A 17,334-nucleotide genomic window follows, 5' to 3' on the forward strand; every position below is an offset into this window, starting at 1 on the left:
AAGCAAGTGTACAAAAAATATAAGTTGGCTTCTTTTTTGTCTATAGCTAATATTACTTTTCTCCTGATCAGCAACTCACTGGTTAACACAAGACAAACAAATCGAATCTGGTTTAATCTTATATGAAATTGCTCATTTTCTCAAATAGCCTTCACACCCCCATGGATTTCACAAAAGTACCAGAATAGTGTATTGGTTTGGGCAAAAGTTTGGATCAAGACTGCTTGAGTTCATCTGCCATTGAGTGTACTTAGTCCCTTAGTTTCAACACCTGTATAATGGGAATAATGATAGTAACTGCCTCATATGGTCTCTAAAAGAGTTTAAATGACATCATGCATGTAAAATGCTTATAATGGTGTCTGGAACATTATAAGCATTCAATAAATGTTGGTTACTACTTTTCTAATAAATAATTCAAAAGAGTAAGTGTGATAGTAAACTTTATTTGTCAACTTGGCTATGTCATGGTACCCAAATATTTGGTCAAATATCATTCTGGATATTTCTGTGAAGGTGTTTTTTATATGAGATTAACACTTAAATTGGTAGACTTTGAGTAAAGCAGAATACTCCCCATTATGTGGGTGAGCCTCATTCAATTGGTTGAAGGCTTAAAAGAAAATATAATGAGGTCCCCTTAGAAAGAGTGAATCCTGTTGGCAGATTGCCTTTGGACCTGTACTGCAACATTAAGTCTTCCCTAGGTAACCAGTCTGTGGGCCTACCCTGAAGATGTTGGACTTTCTAGCCTACACAATCACATAAGCCAATAACTTAAAATCTCTCTCTCTCTCTCTTCACACACACACACACACACACACACACACACACACACACACACACACAAAATTGGTTTTCTTTCTCTGGAGAACCCTTAAGGGTGTAGCTTAAGGGACCTCTGAGCAGAGTAAATAACTTGGGGTCCTTAGTTTGTGTATCCCCTATTATTCTCTGATCTGCTGGGTGATGTCACTTGTCTACCTAGGTACTCTTTGCTTAGCAACAACTTATGGCTGAATTCTATTACTGGTATAATGTATGATCTGGTCTCTTTTGCTTTAGTCATGGCTCAGTGGTGCTCCCTGGTTGTGTCAGCAGAATCTTGGTTCTTGTGGACAATATAGATCTTTCTGGAGCCTGGAATTCATTTACATTTATCACTGGTTTATACTTTCAGCTGTATTGCCCAGTAATCAGATCCACTTTTATTCTACTTCACTGATGATATTTTACAAATTATCAAGCCAAACACTTAATTACAATTAGGTCCTACTTATTCCATGTCGGAGACAAAGAAAAGCTGAATGTCAAGCTGTTTCTTTCACACACTTTGTTACTAGGCTTTCTTTGACATAACCATGCCTAGGTTGGTAGGGACTCCATACTGACTTCAGATTCATTCTCTCAATTAGTTGATTTCTATAATAAACAAGTGGCTTAAGACAAAACAAAATCATTTATTATTGCCATACATACACAAGTAAACTATGGGTTAGCTAAGCTAAGCTGGGCTCGACTGAGTGGCTCTGCTTCAAGTTGTGGTGGTTTAGGCTGGTCTTCTCTTTGCAGGACTATGGATCAGCAGAGGCATTCTATTCTACGTCTCATTCTCCCTGGCCCAGTGAGTTTCATGAGCCAAAATCTTTTCATGGTGATAGCAGAAGCATAAAAGTCTAGAGAGAAACATGTGAAGTCTCTTAATGACTAGACTTAGAGTAGGCTCATTGTCATATCTGTCTACATGGCCGATCCTAAAGTCTAGAGACAGGAAATACATTCTGCTCACATTAAGGCTATGGTAAGAGTGTGAAGAATTAAGTCATTTAATCTACCATAATAATCCTCATACATTATCATGAACCCCCTCTCTGAGACAAAGTTGGGAGCTGAGAAATTATAACACACGTCTGCTTTGTTTCTTACTTTTCTTCCCTACAATGTTCAGGTCCAGAAATGAGGTAAGTGTCTTCTTTTCTCATTTCTCATATACCTCCTTTATGTAAAACCCAAAGATTTGGCCTTTTAATCCTTCTTCTTATATGATAAAGAAGGAACCAAAATAATCAGGCAATATTTTCTCAAGAAAACAGCCTGCCTCAAAAATTTAGTATCTTGCTGTAAAATCCTATTATTTTTTTCAATATATTAACACTATCCACCTTCTACCTGCTACACCCCACCATACCTAACTCATGGAAATCACCAATGTGATATTTATTTCTATAATTTTGTCATTTAAGGATGTTATATGAATGGAACCATACAGTATATAACCTTCTGGGATTGGCTTGCCCCTCACCCCCACACAGCATATTTCCTCTGTGATCCATCCAAGTTGGCGCATATATTAATAGTTTATTTCTTTTTATGACAAGATAGTATTTTACCATATGAATGTAGCACACTTTGTTTGACTATTGACCTTTTAAAGAGTATCTGAGTGGTTTCCATTTTTTTTTTTTTTTTGGCTATTAGAAATAAATTTGCTAAAATATTAATGCACAGGTTTCTGTGTGAAGATACTTTTTATTTATTTGCAATTAATTGCTCAAGAGTATAATAGCTGGTAATATGTTAGTGGCATATTTAATTGTATAAAAAAAATTTCCAGGCCCTTTTTCAGGGTTGCTGCACCATTTTACATTCTCAAGAGCAATGATGAGTGATCATGTTTCTTCACATCCTTACTAGCATTTGGTGTTGTCACTATTTTTATTTTTATTTTAGCCATTCTGATAGGTATACAGTGGTATCTCATTGTGCTTTTAGTATTCATTTTTCTGATAGCTAATGATGTTGAAAATCTTTTCATGTGCTATGTGATATCTGCATGTCCTCTTTGGTGAACTGTCTGTTCATGTCTTTGGTCCATATTTTAATTGCATTTTTTTCTGAAAAGGTTTGGGAGTTCTTTATAAATGCTAGGTACTCTTCCTTTGTCAATATTTTTTTAATCCTCATAACAAAATCTTAGAGGAAAATTTTAATTTTGATGAGGGTTAATTTATCCAGTTTTCTTCTTCCTTTTTAACAAATGGTACAGAGCAATTGAACATTCAAAGACACAAAAAGTTAAACCCCATACCTTATACAAAAGTTAATTCAAAATGGATTGCAGGCTTAAATGTAAATATAAAGCTTCAAAGTTTTAGAAAAATATTTTAGACAAAAATTATTCCAAAAATATATAGGAAAAAATCTTCAGGATTCAGGGCTAGACAAAAACCCAGATTGTTTTTTTTTGTTTGCTTGTTTTTAAAGAAATTGTCTGGCTTTATTTAGAAGCTGCTGGTCATATGATTGAAAGGCACATATGGTACAAAATTACAGCAATTCAGTTTATTATGAAATACAAAACATTAAGTCTTTACAATTCATTACAGAGTCTTAGGAGTATTTTTGAACTCTTATTTCATGTGTAGCAAATCAATATACCTCCAATAAAAATCATTTAAATGTGAACCCATCATACTTACAGAACTGGGCACATAGAGAGGATGTTCTAAGACTCTCCTAACATAGTATCAGCAGCCTGGCAGAAGGCACAACTTCACTGAAATATATATGTGGGTACAATTGAGTCAGTGTCTTGGATATAAAATACAGGCTGTACCTCTATGTCCCCAAAGATAAGGCACAACAAACAGACAGGTGGCCAACATCTTTGGCACTGCCTGTCTGACAAGGCCCTGGGAGCTGATGGCACTGTGAGATACTGGCCCTCTGTCCAGGCCTGGATACCTGCCTCTCACTGCCTATTGCAGTATTTTGGGGGTGGAAGCCAGTAGTGATTGTGGGTGTGCAGAGTGGGAGGCAGGGCCCAGTCTGAAACATTTTCTTGTCTGTTATGTCCCTTCCCATCCTCAAACTGCCTGGGGGTCCCAAAGCCACAGACAGCACTGGTGAGGCATCCCACGTCTGTCCCCAGCTTCTATACTGCCTATCCTCTCTTGCTATCATACTAAATCTCAGAGCCTGGAAACTTCTAGAAATGGCATTGAGAATCCTAATGCTGACACTTTATTTAAAAGTAGGCCTCTTTATTAGTAAGGTGAGAACAATCTCCTGCCCTCATACTAGAATAATCTCTAGTTTTAATTTCTGTGATTTCAATTACTGAGCTCAACTGTGGTCAGAAAATATTAAATGGAAAATTCCAGAAATAATTCATAAGTTTTCAACTGTGTGTCATTCTGGGTAGCATGATGAAATCTCTTGCTGTTCAGGTCTGTCCCACCTGGGATGTGAATCATTTCTTTGTCTAGCATCCCCGAGTGGATACCTAAAATGGTGGATAGTACCAAACCCTTTTATATACTATTTTTTTCCTATGCATGATAAAGGTATGCTGTTCTTCCAAAGGTTGCCTCACCTGCTTTGTGGGTCATGGGCCATGGATGGGGACATAGCTGGGTCAAGAGAGCCAGGCCCACTGCACTCCATTCTGACAGAGATACTGAAGAACAGGGATGCCCAGGGTGGACAGACCAGCCTCTCCCATCACAGTGTAGGCCTACATGTTGACCTCCTAGCCACAGTAACTCACCAACAACTCCAAAAGGACAAATATCTTCTCTCTAACATGCTACCAGGACAGGACCCCACACATGCTTCATTCTAAGAAGACCTCAGACAAGCTGAGAGCTACAGTACTTGAGAACAGCAATAATGCTTTCCTCCCACAAGAAATGACTACATTTCCATACAATGGGCATGACTGCCTTGCCCCTGCAGGATCAACCAAAAGCTATGAACAAAGGTGAAGTTGGGAGAAAGAAGAAGGTGGTCCAAAACCTCTGCAGATAATAGAGCTGGCCTGAATGAAAAATTTTTAAAACCCTTCCATTATTCCAGCAAGTTCCAACTAATAAGAAACTGCTCAGTTGATAATTCCATTACGGTCTATTCCATTTTATTAAACGGAATGACAAAACAAGAGCTCCACACCCTTCATCCTCCAAGTGACCTTCTAAAATGGTTCTATGAAAGCTTCTTCACACCAACTTACAGGGCATATGGGCTCAAACAAGTACTTTGCTAAATAAATAGGGATCAGAAACCCCCAAACCATGTTCCATTTTTACAGTGTTTTCTCTCCAACAAGCTTGATTCATGACTTCTGCTCATGGGCAAATCACCTGAAGTTGTGGGAGCAAGAACTGCTCTTCTCAGCAAAAGGGGTGATGCTGATACCTACATCAATAGATGTAGGTGTTCTTTACTTAAAAAGGCCTTTCAAAGTGAGAGGCAATAGCATTTATTTGAGATCAATAAGAAGGGCTATTCGAGGAAGTAGTGATTCAGGCAGAAGCCCAAATGGTGTTCGGATTTGTAGACAAAGGCAATGAGTATTTATGAGAAAGGGAAGGAAACAATTGCATCAGCAGGTACAGATAACATAACACAGTGGTCTTAATTCTAAACAATCTTTTTTTAATTTTCAGTCCAGTAGTCATCAGCCCAGTAGTTGTAACTGCTTTCTTGTTATCCTTGTGATATCTCAAATGGCAAGCCTGGACTCTATTATTACAGATTCTTGCCCATAAGGCTAACTCATATGAGTGCCTCTTTGTGTGCCACCACAAAAGAGGATCTTCTGGACTTAGTCACACTTACCAGTGAGATCTAGGACAAGAAAACCTGTTAGTGTGTGCCCACTAACAGAACTGACCTACTGGACAGTGCACACTTACCAGATGGTCTTACCAGGAGCCCACCCCTTTCAGATGTGCAGAAGCCTGAACTAACCTGTGTCCCTGATTAAAAGTGCCTGAGATGGTTCCAATGTTTGTGAAGTACCTATCGAGTTTCCCAAGGGAGTTTAAAAGGAAATGACTTTAGGCCAAAGGCTCAGAGAATTTGGCCTGTACCCAGAGCTCTTGGGAAAGTACAAATGGCTCCGGCCTTATTCCCATGTCCATTTTCACTATCAAATGACCCATCTTCTCTATTCTGGTCTCCCTAGTCTGTCAGTAATGAGGGGCTTATGTAGAAAGGGTGGAACCCTACTTTAGTAAACACTAGGACTTTACATCCACTGGTGAGGTAATCTCCTAGATCCGTGGTCGGCAAACTGCAGCTCGCGAGCCACATGCGGCTCTTTGGCTCCTTGAGTGTGGCTCGTTCACAAAATACCACGGCCTGGGCAAGTCTATTTTGAAGAAGTGGCGTTAGAAGAAGTTTAAGTTTAAAAAATTTGGCTCTCAAAAGAAATTTCAATCGTTGTACTGTTGATATTTGTCTCTGTTGACTAATGAGTTTGCCTACCACTGTCCTAGATACATGATCTACCTGGGAACTTGGAGGGGCACTGTAAATAGTGTTAGAGGACTTACTTTAATCCATTTCAGCCCTACTGAAACATGAAAATTAAACTGGAATGTGTGATTCTTCCCCTGGGCAGGATGCAAAGGTGACTTCCCAGGTTCTTGTGCAGGTGGATTAGAAGAATGAAGCCATGGACAAAAGGTGGTATAGGAAAAGGTGGAAATTTATTGGTAAACAAGCACAGACTCTATGTGGGGAGGGGAAGAGAGACCCACCAAGTCCCTCTTTCTAAAGGTTTATAAAGGCTGCAGTTCTTTGTGTCCTGATATCCCCTCTGATTGGTCACTATAGCAGCTTCAGGGCTCAAACCCCACTGTGGGGTTCCTCTCTTTTTCTCCCTTTTGTTTTTCTATTCCCCATGACCTTCCTCTTTATTGTGTGAATGAGCGACTTCCTCTCCATTTATTCTGTAAATGTATACCTTTTGGCAGCTCCCAGCCCCCTCATTCTGTGAATGTATGCCTTCTGGCAGCTCCCAGCTTTGCAGCCCCATGGTTCTCCCCCATAGATCCCCTAATTCCTAAAACTTCCTAAACCTGCTTATTTTACCACTAAAACCCCCTTTGACTACTTTTTCTAGTCCTCTGTTTTTCACATGGGAGGAAAAAAGTCCTCTACTTCAGCACCTTTGTGCCCTCTGGCACATGGGGAGGTACAGGTAATAATAGCATGTGGTGCCTCCTGAGCAGGAGCACTTCCTTGTAGACTTTCCTCTTGTTCTAGTAAGGATTAAGACTCCCTCCAATACCTACAAGTATAAAGCTAGTTTTTTAAAATTCAAACCCTGGGAAGGTTGTCAAACTTATTTGACCAAAAGATGTGACTTTTTTTTCAGGGCCAAGAAATCCTTGTTTTTGATGAGTCCTGGGTATGGAAAGAGGTGGCAATGGTGTCTGGATGTGGTATCCCTATGAGTGAGTATGGCTTGTGACCTGGTGGAGACAAGCTGAACAACAATTATAATACATGGTACAGTGGAAGGAAAAGCATTTTTGTGGTCAATGATTCCAAGCCTAAGGCTGGGAGAAAAGTAAGCATTAGTCTGGGGAGTCATAGCTAAATATTCAAGAAAACTATACAAATTTCTGATTTAGTTCAATTTATATGGGAAGAATAAAACTTGGAAACAACTAATTAGAGCTTATTCACAACTGTGTATTATACTTTGTTGAAACATATTTTTTCTCCCTAAAATCACCTTTATTTTTATTAAAGACCAATTTATTTATTGTATTCAGTCTAGTTTTAATTTGGCCTGATTGTTTGCATGAATACAATAAGAATAGTAATTGACTATATAGACTCTTTTAAAATCTGCTTTGCTGGAATCTCATGATTAAGCTTTAATGAGTCCCTCAGGGCAAAGAAGCCTAGCCACTTAGCTGTCATCAGGATTTCCTGCAATACCTGTAGACTTGGGTGAATTCCTCAAGTTGAGGTCCCCAATAATGTCTTGAGATTCCTTCCTTGCCATCTCTCAGGAAAGCAACCTTCGTTTCTTACCTGGAAAGACTGCCATGAACCACGTGACCAAGTAAGGCACCAGGTTTTTCTCCAAGGTGCTCACATTGGCTTCAAGTTTTCTGGTGACATCCCAAGTCTAAGCATGTCCCTCTTAGCCATGAAACTCCAGACAAAGTCTTGGTTAACAAAACCACTATTGGAAACTGGTCTTATTGGATTCATGCAAATAAACATATTCCCATTACACATTCATTAAGAATTGCCAAATTCTGAAAGGATAATATAGGGAGAAAAATATATAATTTACCAAATTGCTTTAAAATTTTTTCTTGTATTTGAAAAACAAAGATTAACAAGTAGCAATACTTTCGATAAGAGTTATAAAAACTATATAATTATTTTTAGTTTACTTAATCCCATAATCTAATTTTTTTGCTTTTCCTGATTTTTTTTTCTGTCAGTATTTCAATCTAGGAAACATTCTTGAGTGTACAATGAGCCTTCCAGTTCTTCTGTTTACTGGCTTAATCTTTACTCACATGATTAAAAGCATTGAAGTGTTATTTTAAGGAGTCTTATTTTCTTTTTTAAACATTATAAGCCTTGTCAAAATGAGGCCACCAAAAGTTTTGGCTCTACTCCATAAAAACTGGAAGAGAGAGATGTTAATGTTGTAGCACACACCTCGGGTAAACATAATCCCCATTTTACTCATGATGACTAGCTAATGCCAAGATTTAGTGCTTGAATAAAAACTTCCAGGTTACTCTGTAAATACTAGGCTATTCTGTAAATAGCAGTGGAAAGAATTATTAAAATTTTCCTTTTTAAACTTGGATGTACTCTTGAATATCATGCTTTTGTTTAGCACTTATTTACATATATGCAAATTTTACTCCGATCAGATGGGCCCCCAGCCAATCTGAAGAGCAGGCTGGGTGAGGGTCTGAGGTATCATACACCCTCCAGTCTACAGTTTTTAAAATTCTTCTGCCTTTTTAAAAAATTCTTTCCTCTTCCTCCTTTCTTTCTGCATGAACCATTTACTTTGTGTCCTCAGCTGGGGAAGATAACCACTTGTTAGTTACAGGCAGGCTATAAATTATCTACATGGTTTGATCTTTATTTTAACTTCCTTGTCTGGGTTGCCCTATTTCACTTATCTTGGCTTACTGGCTTGTGCCATTTATATAATTTCTTTTCAATATTCCTGTTCTCATTCTACACTTTCATGAACCTTCTTCAAAAATCTTACAGTCTTCAGAAATAACCAGTTTAAGAATCCATTCTCTATTTCCCTCAAAATGCATCTCCATGCCTTATGCCTTCTATAATCCCACTGTATCATTTTCAACCAATAACTCATAGAAGCCTTCATTTCTAGTAACCAAGAAAAGCAAATAACTAGTCATTCCTTAGATTGACCCTTTTAATTATTTTAAGGGAACTTAATTTCATTAAAAACATGAGACATATTTATAGCTTTATTTTAGAGATTTTTTGTAATAAAGACAAAAACAGGTGATCTATTCATCAGTAGTTTGACAGCTAAAGTGAGTTAAGTTGATTGCAACACATGGATGTCTTTCCCGGAAATAAAACGAATTTCCCTGGGTATCTTGTAGCTCTTTATTCTATTGGGAGCATTTTAGGTAACCTGACAGAGAAAAGCTGCGCCCCGGGACGCAGTCCCTCCCAGCCGCGGTGTGCCTAGTGTAATTTCCCCAAGTCCATGCCCTCTGAGTACTGCAGGCCAGGTGCTGTCACTGGAGCCAAAGGGGTTGCAGTTATTTCTAGCGCCTTCCCTCTGGAGCCGCCCAGGCATGCTAGTCCCAGCAAAAGGTGGTTGGGGGCAGCTAGAGGTGGGCATGGCCTGGGAGGGACAGGGGCAGGCCATGACTCAGGAATCCCTTCCCTCCTTACACATCTGCCTGCAGCCTAGACCTGAGCGATTGTGACGTCACAAGCACCATGGGGCTGGGGCCCTGGGAATGCCCCCACACTCCCGCGGGTCAGCCATCCCCAGCCACTGTGCGTGACTGCTCAGCTGCGCTTGGGGATGCACACCTCGGTGGTCACCCATGGATGCCACCAGCCCTGCACAGGATGAGGGTTGCAAGGCCTTGGGATGGTCCCTCTCCCCCCATTTGCCCTGCTGGGGCGGCTGGCACCGAAACTGAGTTGCACACCAGGTCCCAGGGTGGGGAACTTCTCTGGGCAAGATGAGGAGTGCTTGCTCCACTTGCTGCTGTGGTACAACTTCTGTCCCTGTCCCTTAAGCCCTGGGGAGCACCTAATTATGGCCTAAAGGGCACCGTGGATACTTTAGGGAGGGCTTGCCTAACAATCTACGCAGGATTTGGTTTCCCTCTAATCCAGAGGTACAGAGAAGAATAGGGTCCAAACTGAGGAGAAGGCGGCCTGCAAAGGGCGGGGCTCAGCACAGCGGGACCCCAGTGGGAGTTGTCTGTCTGAGTCAATATCCTAAGAGCAGAAAAGAGTAGAGGAATCTCCAATTAAACCTGCCCGGAAACTGGGCCAGGGTTGGACGTTGTCTTGTGGGTTGTAGAGTGCTGCTTGGGTTTCATATACGTGCCTCAGTTTCTCTCTTCCACTGTCTAGAACAGCAGGGAGGATTCAGAGTGCTGGGTGACCAGCCCTTCTATGCACTTCCTGGATGGGTCGGATTTTAATTACAGTTGTACATTGAGTGGCCAGATTATTATATAATCTGGCCACTCAGCAGTGTGTGTGTGTGTGTGTGTGTGTGTGTGTGTGTGTGTGTATATATATATATATATATATATATATATATATATATATATATTAGAGGCCAGGTGGAATTCATGCATGGGTGGGGTCCTGCCAGCCTGGCCAGGGGGAGGGGACATGGGCGGTTGGCTAGCCTGCCTGCTGGTCAAACTCCTGATTGAGGGGACAATGTGCATATTAGCCTTTTATTATATAGAATATACACTGAGTGGCCAGATTATTATGTGTTCAGAGATCATAATAATCTGGCCACTCAGTGTATTTAAGAGTCTATATGAGGCCCCTGGAAGTCTTAGGGCTTAATCCCAGACACCTCTGTACCACCTTTCTGAAGAGAGGATTTTTGAGATTTTTGGACCAGAGGGAGGAATTTGCCTCTCTGTTCTTCGGAGCCTGGGTAATTGTCCAAGTACTCATTCTGTCATTGTTCAGACTTTGTCTTGAACTGACGGGGTAGTCTACTGCTCTCTAACCCAGTCTGGCAACCAGTTTATCCTTCCATGGGAATCTTGTTATGCGGCACCCACCCTAGTGGCATTTAAGTGGCTGACTCATGCCTGCTTTTTAAATGGCCCAGAGACTATGTCTAGGAAATTGAAAGTGAAATGCCCACTTGAGACAGCAGCCAAATTAAGTGGCTGGTGGGCACCTGGCAACGTCTCTAAACTGTAAAGGGGATAGTGAGAAGGCTACAGAGTCCACTTACTTCCCACTCAGTGTGGAAAGATAACATTGCACAGACCCCACGTTGGATGTTAAGTCTGATACCCCGAATGGCAAGTTTGGACTCTTATCATCACAGGTTCTTGTCCTATGAAGTTTGAAAAGTAAAATTCGCAGACTAAAAGATTTTAAGCAAAGTGTAAAAGTTTATTGCAAGCATATATAAACTCCCCCAGGGAAGGGTCCCCAAAGGGGAACCCCCCTGGGGAGAGGTCCCCAAATGGAGAAAAACTTGCTCTCTCTCTAAAATGGAAAAAAAAAAACACAAAAAACTAGTGATACGGAATTTTTGGACTGGAACCCAGATTCTTTGTCTGCCAGAGTCAAAGAATGAATCCACAGACAGAGGATAGTATAGCAAAGGTGGAGATTTCTTGAAGAACAAGTACAGACTCCCACATGGGGAGAAGGAAAAAGTCCCACAGAATGGACTCCCACGTGGGTAGGGGGAAAGGTCCCACAGACTTCCTGTTTCCATGGTTTATAAAGGCTGCAGTTCCTGTGTCCTGATATCCCCTCTGATTGGTCAATTTCCCTTTCAGATTGGTTACTATAGTGATTCCTGAGGCCCTCCTCCCTCATTGTCCTCCTATTCCCTCTGGGCTTTCTTCCTCCTTCTTTATTTTGTAAATATAGACCTTCCTTGGCTACTTCCAGTTCCCTTCTCCTATGGCAGTGATGGGCAACCTTTTGAGCTTGGTGTGTCAAACTTCGCCAAAAAACTGAGCATAACTCGGGTAGTGTGTCACTTTGAGGAAAAAACATTATTTCGCAAATGTTTCATCCTCAGGAGCAGCAAATGTTTCATCCTCGGCATGCGGCCGCCTCAGCGGCCGCGTGTCATCAGAAATGGCTACGCGTGTCAGTGCTGACACGCGTGTCATAGGTTCGCCATCACTGTCCTATGGAAATGTAGCTGCACCTGGCTTCCTTGTGTTATGGAAATGTACCTTCTCGAGTCTGTGGCCCTGTGTTTTTCCATGGACCCCAATTCTAAAAATTCCGTAAGCCTGCCTATCTTCCCCTAAAGTTCCTGTTTCACTAGTCCTGTGAATCTCTTTGTCTACTAGGTGTGCCAGTTAATCATGTGGATTTTTTTTAATAGGTGGAATTACACATATGTAGATATATATGCGATTTGATATGTATCCTATTTTGTTGTATTGACAACAAGCTTCAAAACTTCACATGTCAAATTTGCTGAAGATGTTAACATCATAGATATTTTTATGCTTAAAAGTGTCGAATTTAGTACCAAAAAAATAACATTTGAGGGAAGTTTTAATTCATTACTTTATTTTGAAGAAAAGTGCAGCTGAAAGTTATCGTATACTTCGGGAAGCTTATGGTGAACATGCTCCATCTCAAGATACTTGTGAATGCTGCTTTAAACACTTTAAAAGTGATGATTTCGATGTGAAAGACAAAGAACATCCAGGACAAACAAAAAAGTTTGAAGACCAATAATTACAAGCATTATTGGATGAAGATGTGTGTCAAACACAAAAACAACTTGCAGAAAGATTAAACGTTGCTCAGCAAATAGTTTACAATCATTGACAAGCAATGGGAAAGATTTTAAAGGAAGGAAAATGGGTGCCACATCAACTGAATGAAAGACAAATGGAAAACCGAAAAGTCATCAGTAAAATGTTGCTTCAACGGCACGAAAGAAAGTCTTTTTTACATTGAATTGTGACTGGCAATGAAAAGTGGGTTTATTTTGAGAATCCCAAATGCACAAAATCATGGGTTGATCCAGGTCAACCATCAACTTCGACTACAAGGCCAAATCGCTTCGGAAAGAAGACAATGCTCTGCGTTTGGTGGGATCAGGAAGGTGTGGTGTATTATGAGCTTCTAAAACCATGTGAAACCATTAATACTGGTCGCTACCAACAACACATAATCAATTTGAACTACACTTTGACCGTGAAATGACTAGAATGTGCCAGAAGACACGGCAAAGTAATTTTGCTTCATGATGACGCACCATCACACACTTCAAAACCAGTTAAAGACACTTTACAAGATCTTGCCTGGGAAGTGTTAACCCACTGGCTGTATTCACCAGACCTTGATCCTTCAGATTACCACTTGTTCTGATAGATGACACAAGCACTTTCTGAGAAGCACTTCAAAACATACAAAGAAGTGGAAAATTGGGTCTATAAATGGTTTGCCTCAAAACAAGAAAAATTCTATCGGTACGGTATCCAAAAATTACCTGAAAGATGGGGGAAATGTGTAGCTAGTGATGGGCATTACTTTGAATAAAGCACTTTTGATGTTTCTCTTGAAATTATCATGTTTTCTTTGATTACAAAATTCTCTATTATTAACCGATACACCTAGTATAAATGCTGGTAGCTTCTTTATCTGTATGTCCTATCTTCTAATTGGACACTTCCTCATTTTATGTCCCCTGTTCTTTCCTAATTGGCCACTTTCCCCTTCTCCCTGCATGGTATCAGTTTCAAAGTTTCAAAGCTCACCAGGTGGTCCCCTCTTCTTCTGCTTGTCTTGTAACATTCTTGTAAACAATCTGGTGGCTTGGAGCTGTCTCTGCCCATCACATATGCATCCCTCTCCCTGGACCCTTCCCTAAAACTGTCTCTCCTGTCTCTAAAACCCTTTCACTTGCAAACAGTTTTTGGTACACAAGATTGCTTTAGGCCCCGTCCAAAGATTATTTTGCCCTGTTTTAACATTTCAAAGGTTTGAGAAACAGGACATGCATGGCACTTCTTCTGGCATGGCAGCTCTGGCTCCATTTTAAGGGCTCTGTTTACATTAGTTTTTTGACAGTATACACAGAGAAAAATCTCTGAAAGATGTTTAAGAACTTCTATGCTGGGAAGGAGGTTAGGTAGCAAATCTGGCACAGAATGGACAACACTTCATTTAGGGAAACAGCCCCAGCAGGTGTTCCCCAAAATGCCAGCTGAAGACAGGAAGGCATACAAATTAGTGCCTGCCTCCAGAGGGATGGGGTTCCCACAGACCTGTGGTTTCCAGAAGGCCCTTGCCACCCCCCTAATGGGAAGGAGACAGGATTTTCCTGGCCAGCCCTCTCAGAGGACAAACCCCAAGCCCTGAGCACCCTTGTGTCTGGTAGCCGGAATTGTAAAAACAGAAAGACAACTACCACCCAGGCAAAGGGTGCTGTGCACGTGAGGACAGGATGAAGGCAGCTGTCGCTGCGGGGAGCCCTTGCCATGGAGACCCTGACCAGCCATCCGCTGGGTGCTGGGTCAGCAGATCATCTCAAGAGCACTGCTGAAATGACTAGCACTGATGCTCTGAGGCGCAAGGCTGTTGGGACAGGGGCCCAGGCTGGCCAGGAGGCCACCATGGGGCTTTGAGGAGTGACCACAGTGGCTGACTGTGCTTCACAAAGAAAATAGAAAAACCCCAGGCTGCCCTGGCCAGGTGGCCCAATTAGTTGGAGCCCCAGTTAGTTGGAGCCTCATCCTGTGCTCCAAAAGGTTGTGGGTTCAATCCCCTGTCAGGGGGCCTACAGGGGGCAACTGGTCAATCTCTCTCTCTCTCTCTCTCTCTCTCTCTCTCTCTCTCTCTCTCTCTCATCAATAAAAACATATCCTCAGGTAAGGATTAAAAAAATTAAAAATACATTTTAAAAAATTGAAAAAAAATTATACAAAAATAAAACACCACTCTGGAAGTCAGAAGCTGAAGCTTCTGTAAACTGGAAAAAAAACATCCCTGAACTTTCCTTGGGTTAGCCTGTTCCCTCTGAGATCACATCCGACTCTAACACTGTGAATATTTGCTGAGATAAAGCTAAAAGATGGGCGTGCTCTTAAACTCCTGGCTAGGCCTTCCACCTTTAGAAAGGGGGAGGAAATGACCGCCATTCTGGGAAGGTTGAGGTCTTATTAAAGGCCATGACCCACAAAGTGAGATGATAAGGCCTAGCCTAGCACAAACTAAGTGTTTTTGATTCCATACCGTCTGGAGTTTATCTAACCAAATGGACCAGGACAAGGGCAGAGGCAGCTAATCACCTGACAAACAGCTGATTGTTAGTAATTGTCAGCTGAGTTTTTAGAAAAAATAATTTAGACTAAAATTATTTTTTATATATATATAGGAGAAAAATCTCCAAGATTGAGGGCTAAGGGAAAAATCTAATTTTCAATGTCAAAAGCTGAACATTACCTGGGTCTTATTCTTTGTGTTCCTTCTGTCACAAACCCTAATTTCCCTTCAGACTGGAGTGCCTCAGGCAGATTAGATTTATAACTGTATGTTTGAAAAAGCAAAAGAGAAAAAGTACATCTATGTTTTTCAAAATATTACCTTGTTTACTCGCTTTAATATAAAATTGACCAAAACTTTCAGATATTACACTGAATGGTCAAAAAAAAAAACCCAAAAAAACAACCATGTATCTGCCTCCTGTGCAGTGAATTTTACTAGAGCATATAATTTTTGTATTTTCCAAAGTCAGTCTGTTCTAACTTCATGACACTGCATCTTACCAGATTTCTCATAGATAAGAAAGCATACCAATGTACACAATAACTTATCTCTCTAATTTTTCTGTATCTATGCCTATATTGAAATTTGGTGGGCACAGAAAGTAGCTTACCAATAATTCACCCTGTTTAATCAACTACTCAAGGAAGTAAATACATTTTTCTGTTAACAGGACAAAACGAACAAACTTTACATAAATGTGACTTAGCTCAGAGTGAGAATGAGAAGTGAATTTATAGGTCACCCATTCATTATGACCAGTTTGCCACTTTATATAGAAGCACATATTTAAGATAAAGTAATTCTTTGTCCATAGGAATAAACATCTATGGCACTTAATTTCTATTTAAATTAGCACTAAATGCTGCACACCAACTAAATGCTTCCTGAACTTCATCAGAAGACTCATCCTTATTAAAATGTAAATATTCCAGGAAAAAGTGAGCTCATTGATAACTAGTTGAAGGCAGGTGAGGGTGAGAGAATCAAGCATGAAATGGTAAAGGTTGATATAGATTTGAGAAGCCTACAAATAAGGAAAACATAAATGCAAGGAGGATGGGAATACCATACTTGCTTTACCTCATATATTTACAACAATATGAAAGTGAGAAACTGGCAAAAGCTACGTTATTGTGTAGCCAGAGCACGTTGATCTCTTTTAACACCAATATATGGTAAGAACACTCTCCAAATTATATTGGCCACAGGTTCAAGTGACAGATTGTAGTTTCTGTGAGAGGCAAGCCCCAGATCAGTGAAGCACAGTCTAGAGGCACTCTGAGCCACTCACACCAGAGAGCAATGAACTGACTTTCCAAAAGTGGACCATCACTGCCCACATTAGTTGGGGTTTAAAATGTATTTGTGGTTAATTTTCTTTTGGCTTCATTTAGTGAACAAATAAATAATGGAACAGCTAACTTTATAAAGTTATTTTTAAAAACTAAATGAGGGTTACTTGATAATACTTTAGAATATTTTTTTCCAACTCTCATTTCTCACTATCTGCCCCTTTAAAGATATGGTATATATCAACATTCTCACTAAATGTTAATGTTTTGCCTTTTTACATGTGGTTTTAAAAACATATTCTTAAATTGCATTTTTATGACATTCTGAGGACAAATACTTCCATGTGATCAGATCACCTCTTTATATTGGAAGTCAAGGGGAAAATAGTATTCAATATATTTTACACACCTTCATAGCATTGCAATTTTACACACCATTATAGGCTGGCAAAGTAATAGCATTTACTTTACAATTTTACTAATTCAGGTCTATCTCCTGGATGCTGACTACTGGAATACAATTTTCCATTATTGTTTCTCCATATCCCTAAACAGAAAGAAACCTCTAGGAGCACATTCTTTCATTAAGTATTTTAACATGTTCATTTCATCTCTCCATTCACCACCTATGAAATAAACACCAATGAAACTTAAATTGAATGTCAGACTTTCCCCAAGCAGTTTTTAAAGAACTGATTTCTGAAGAGACAATGTAGAAAGCCTCATGTCCAATAGTTTTTTAACTTAA

The sequence above is a fragment of the Cnephaeus nilssonii genome (assembly GCF_951640355.1).
Source record: "Cnephaeus nilssonii genome assembly, chromosome: X".
NCBI classification, from domain to species: domain Eukaryota; kingdom Metazoa; phylum Chordata; class Mammalia; order Chiroptera; family Vespertilionidae; genus Cnephaeus; species Cnephaeus nilssonii.